General features: G+C 38.8%; 1 long non-coding RNA gene across 1 annotated transcript; it reads left to right on the top strand.

Annotated features, from left to right (window-relative positions):
- The first annotated feature begins 243 nt into the window (after positions 1–243).
- Positions 244–2,743, top strand: LOC140237607 (uncharacterized). Its single transcript, XR_011901856.1, has 3 exons — positions 244–587; positions 1,146–1,299; positions 1,986–2,743. It is a non-coding gene; the product is annotated as an uncharacterized lncRNA (long non-coding RNA).
- Positions 2,744–6,201: the final 3,458 nt, after the last annotated feature.

Here is a 6,201-nt window from a genome sequence, read left to right as displayed (position 1 = left end):
CTTATGCAATAACTGCACCTACTGAGCATGCGCAGAACAATAATTCACCCCCGGCCCGCCCCCCCCCCCCCCCTTCTTTTCTTTTTCTTCCAGCCGGCCGGAAGTCGCCGTCCCGTATCATGAGGCCGTACACGTTTTGCGCGGCGTGCATTCGATGCGGGGTCGGTCGGCTGCTGCGCTGCATGCATGCTACCGCTAAGCTGGGTCTGCTAGCTTGGTAGTAAGTGTTCCATGTACTCGACGCGACGCACACGACAGGTCATGAGTCGAGACATGCAGAGACCGTCTACGGTCTAGAGGACAACGGTTGGGACGTTGATTCCCTGTTTACATCTTTGATTACCTGTTTCGTCCCATGTATGTGCTACAACTTCTTCGCTTGTTCTCTCAAGACACATGGTTAATGTTAGAGCTCCATACAGAATTCCATCGAGCTCAGTCTTGGCTCTGCTCGTCGACGCCATTTTCGCACGCCGCATAGAACAGTGTGTGATGTGTGTATACGACTGCGTCTGGTCGAGAAGGCGACTGTAACCTGAGAAGCTCGATTGCTGTGAGTTTCCTACAAAGACCGTAACTTCGAAATGGTGAGAAAATAAGTCCCAATCAACTGCTCTTGCTGAAACCAATATGTTTTTCTTGAATTGTGAAAGGGTGAAACAGTTTGTGCTTTGTGGCTGCATGCATGCCACTCCACCAGTTGTCCACTGGGAACTTCCTAACAGCGCGGCGTAACAGTGTCTCTGTCATCTGATCATGTCTAACAATAATGTCTCACCTCCCTGACTCTAGTCCCCTAACGTTAGATCGATCTAGAACTAAAAGTAAGTATCCTCATAGACTGAAAAAATCCATCCGTCTGGAGGAGTCTTTTATCATTTTGTTTACTTTATCGGCTCTTGGGGATTCCATGAAGCCAAACGCAGTCTCTGTGTCCGCGGAACATATCTCTGACCACCAGATACAGACCGATATTTTGGTCAAGTCACAAAAGTCATATCATATCAGCTTATGAATGGATTTTCCTGCTTGTTTATTATACATTTAAAGAAGAACTGCCTGCCTGGACTTTTGCTAGGAGTTGCCTTCATAATGCTAATGACACAGTATGATAGTTTCTCTCTTCTCTTCTCTCTATTATTCAGATGTGATGTGAGGACCTAGGAGTGGTCGGGGCTGTGATAAGTTGTGAAACCTTCAGTGATACCAACTTGTTTGCCTAAAGTGTGTGAGATCCACATCATCGCCATGATTGTGTCCAGAGTTCCAGGTCGACTTTTCCCTAGTCGATTCGTTCAGGTGAGGATGAAGAGAATGTAATCAAGTGCATGGCAAAGATGAATTTTTATTCTTAATTAGGAACTATATCATATGCCCACGAAAATTTCTTCACATGCATGGAATTGTTTTAAGTTACAAACTTTATGATGATTGTTAATCAGGAAAATTTAGCTGAAACATCGTATGAAGAGGTACTATTACAGAGATACGGTTCTTTGCAGGTATGACAAGCTTTGATAACCATGCCAGATCATTTGAGATGTTTGTATTGTCAGGGGCTCCGGCTCAGGGCTAGACAAAAATTACAACAGCAACAAAAAAAAATCTTAAAGCATCTTTACATTCAATAATACTCTAACTTTGTTCTTATATTTTCAGTTGTTGTATATGATATACAGTACTTAAAATGGTCAACATTTCATGTGATCACTTGTTCTAAAACTTTAATAGTGGTCACATGCTAAAAGACAAAATTAGACAACAATATTTAAAAGCAATGCAGGGCATTATATCTTCCTGTGCTCAAGTTCATGGCTTGCTGTGACAAAGTGTGCAAAAGAAAAACAAAAACAAAAACATACTAATATCATTGTTACCTTTAAAATCAATCATTGCCTACAAAGAAGTCTTCCTAGGATCTCACGTAGCTGTCATTCATATCATCTGTTGAAATTGGTTTTCCATCATGTTTCTGTTTGTCACAGATGAGCAATAGTGTGCGGTCACATGACAGCCCACCGGCCCCGCGATCAGCCCTCTTTATCCTCTGCATGGGAATGGGGCTATCTCTCTTCAGTGCACACAGACTTCATACAACATGCTCCATGAGGCACTTAAAGGGGAAATAATATTGACAATCTCTGAAAGCAAAATTGTCATTTTCCAGAGAGTAGCTAGCTTGGTGAGCTTGGATGCAATGGACTGTTTCAAACACCGGCCATGATTCTCCTTCTCATTCACACGCTCCAGAGTGCTTTTCTTTAAGTGCTTGTGTCAGTGCGTGTGAGTTCAATTCACAGCAATGCTGTGCCCTCATGCCATGGATGAAGACCAGAGGGACTTTTCTGCAAAGAGGAGCTAGGAGAGGAGAGAATCATCATGGAATCTGACATAGACTGGCCCATTTGTGGTCTTTGTCTCACTGCACACATGTGCCTTCGTGATCAAGCTTGGCTCCGTGTTCATCATTATAGAGAACGGAATGATTTTGGTTTCTTGTATGTGGATCGCCACTTTGAGGAAGGATGAAGGATGAATATCAACTGAGGAGGAGATTTCCTGGGAAGATTGCAATGATGTCGGCCACACCAGACTATGCAGGGCATATGAACAGTGGTCCCCAATATTTTTATTTTTGGCAGTGTGATTTTTTTAGAATGTTCAATATATGCACTTTAAAATTTACTTTGTGAATCCCTCCGTCATTGATTTGGTGATTCTTCTTCTTTCTTTCTTTCTTTCTTTTTTTTTTTTTTTGGGGGGGGGGCATTTTCTCACAATATGATATTGTGTAAAATACTGGTAAAATAAGTTGGAATGAAAGCAGTCTTGTATCAGCTGTACTGATGAGTGTATGTCATGGAAAAGTCTCAACAGATTCGGGCAATGAAAGAGATGCTTTTAATTTGTTTGAATTGTTAGGATAGATGTCAGTTTGTAGGCAGTCCTAATGGCTGTTCAGAATTCTCAGCATACATGTAATTGCATAAACTCTGTTGCAATTGTTGTTTGCCTTATATGCAATATGACAAGTAAGTGATTTCTTGACCTTTGCATTTACTTGGCCCTCTCTATTTGAGGAGAAAATAAAAATGTATTCCAACATTTGTGATCTACACAATATTGCAGTGCAAGAAAGAAAAGGAAATGACTTAGCAGCAACTTCATAATGCTTAATTTAAGATGCTTGTAAACTGTCAGGTGAGATTGCTTGCTGTCTGTGGGACATCAGATTAGATGTTATACATGTATGTACAATCAGTTATTGTATCATCTTTCTGATTTTATTTGAATTGTTCAGAGTGCTTCTCTTATACCCCCTCTGTAGGAAAAAGAGGTTGTGCCATTCTGTAAGTTCTTGTTTAATCAGATGAAGTTCATGAATTGTATTTCTTTTTTCATTAAGGAGGACAACTTGTTGCATAAAGTAATTTTGTAAGCTAAGTGACTATGCGATATCTATGATAGGTCTTGTCCTACATCACTTCCGAGGAATTAAAAGGAATAAAATGACCTTACTTTAGTCAGTACTTGTTTGTGCCAAAAAGATGCAGTAATAGATCTGTGTTAGCACTCTTATGCCAACTGTGAAGTTAAAATGTGAAATAGATTGCCCTGATGCCATAGGTGTCTTTCATTTCCACGCAATTCTATGCCCTGAATTGTGAAGAGAAGCACTACACAGTAAGTTTGTTCAGTATATGGCCAGTTACTGAGTTATAATTGATATTAGTTTAATTTCACATATTGTAATGTGGCACTCTGAGTACTGATAGCATCAGTACATGATAATTTTATGTTAAAGCAACATGAATTACAATGACACTTAGTATTTGCCAAACCTTTGTTCATGCATGCTTCACTACCTAAATATAAAACTGATCAACCTATTACCTTGAGCAGTGCCTCTAGAGAGGATGCATACAGTGCACCATCAACATTGTTAATGGGTGTCAAAGAAAAAACAGAGGGGATTACACCTGTATCTTTACCATTGTCTCCCCATATTCCCTTAGCAAAATATGTGATTGACCAAGAACAATTATCTAAGTATTGCTTACACAATATGCTAATTACAAAGGTTCCCTGTGTGGCCTTGCAAGGTGCCTATCATGATAATGAAAAATTTGCAGAGATTTTGGATGAAGTACTGCGTAGTCTACAAACAGATGAAGGTAGACAAATGTTGAGTGACCTGATTTCTAATTTCTAGATGATTGATTTGCAATGTCCTTTCCACTGATGATACCAAGTGTTGTGAGACTAGAAAGAGGTTTGTAATTAAGAAAATATTGAGTCCTTCAAGTCCTGACCCAGTTGTAGATTCAGTTCAGGTATTCATTTGCAAGGTTATATTATCTGTTGTGGTAGACGTTCAGTTCTTCATATTCAGGTTTCCGCATCACCAAGACTGTTCACAGTACTTGTTTGTTGCAAGAATATGTGAAGGTGTCTGTTGTCCTAGCCATTGGATTAGTTCGTATTCAGGTCTCCACATCACTTGTTCACAGTAGTATTCATGCTGTGTGAATATGTGAATAAAAAAGAAAAGAAAAAAAGATTGAAAACTCATTGTTAATGTGATTGAATTTGTCTCGCCATGCATCAATGTAGTTGTAAAGCTCGCAGTACAATATAGTTTCAAAGTCTCGTTCACGTTCTCTGGAGCGATAAGCAATGCTTCTAAGGTCACAGGTTTGTGCTGGATGAGTGCTATTGAAAGGTCACTACAAGGTTATACAGTATACCTTATACTTAGTAACACGCTACTTGAATACTTATCTTCAGTACAAAGGTTGGTGAAAAGAGTGTCCCCATGATGTGCACCCATGTCTACCACCTTTGTCTTTCTTGTCAAAGTTTTGTAGTGTGGAATATTCCATTATTTTTTTTTAATATACATATGAACATAAATGATGTTTTCTGTTAATGTTCACCATTGTTCAAACATACCTGCTCTGTACTCCATGTAACATCATAACTCCTGTTGCTTGCAGTGTGGTTGCATTATGTACTAAATTGTACAGTGTACATGTACATGCACAACTTGTACATTGTATTGTACATACATACACCATGTTCTTCACAGACCCTTTATACCAGGAATTATGGAAGATACAATGTATTTTTGTCCTTTCCCCATGTGTGACTTAATGTACAGGCCTACATGTAATGGGATGCTATAAAATGAATTAATTACATAGCATTCATATTATGTTGCAGTGTCAAATATTACTACATTTTTTAAAGGGCATGGATAAATGTACAAGTGTTAAAAATGCAGCTGCTGACTGCTTCTACTGTTTTTATGATTTCAATTTTAACGTTTTACACTTACAGCTGTGTATATTCAGCTCATATGTTGTATTACGACATATCTGTGTGGCAAAAGAGTTTCCTTACTGCATGGACATTTTCTGTTTTCAGTGTGATGATCCTGGATTAACACATAGCGTGGTCACAGAAAATTATATTGAGTTTTGTGCTGTGCACTAGCCCCATATGCACATTACCCTATTCTTACACCATGTTGATAATCCTGGAGAGTTGTGAAATGTATCAGCCTTTTTAGTGTGTGAGAAACACCCTTTTATTCAATCTGTATGAATATTTGCCAATATTGTCTTGCTATGCCTGTTCTAGCAGGCAGACAAGAGAGATATAATTATGAATATGTTGAGTGATTACAAGAGACACTTTTTTTTTTCCAATTGATTTGTGTTGAATAAACCAGACACTGAATTAACTGTAGTTCTTACCACAAAGAGTACCAAGTATTGTATTGTGTCCATATACATGTACATGTGAAGTCGGAATGCCTTCCAATATTATGGCCCTAGTTTCAGCAGGTAAGATATACAAAGTACTTATATGATGAGATAGATACGAAAATGAAACAATTGTAGTGTATCTGTAGACATTGGCCTCTGTACTCCGTAAACGCGTGATAGAGCTCTGTCTGTGGTGTGCTTGCGTGCGTTTTATTTGTAGTTCATGTGAGCAAAAGGTGTATTGAAGGCATGTTACAGTTTTGGTTGAGATGCTGCTTCAGGTTCCAACTTTTTTGGTGAGATATTAATTAGAAACCACCTATGAAATATGGTAGAGTATACAATTTTCAGAGGAATTCAAGGATTACTTGTTGAAAAATTGATTTTGAAATGGCTGAGATATCCAAAAACAAAGATCTTAGTAAAGGTG

Source organism: Diadema setosum, chromosome 14 (genome assembly GCF_964275005.1).
Source record: "Diadema setosum chromosome 14, eeDiaSeto1, whole genome shotgun sequence".
NCBI lineage: Eukaryota > Metazoa > Echinodermata > Echinoidea > Diadematoida > Diadematidae > Diadema > Diadema setosum.
The sequence above is the reverse complement of the archived record's forward strand: the minus strand, read 5'-3'. Positions and strand labels throughout refer to the sequence as shown.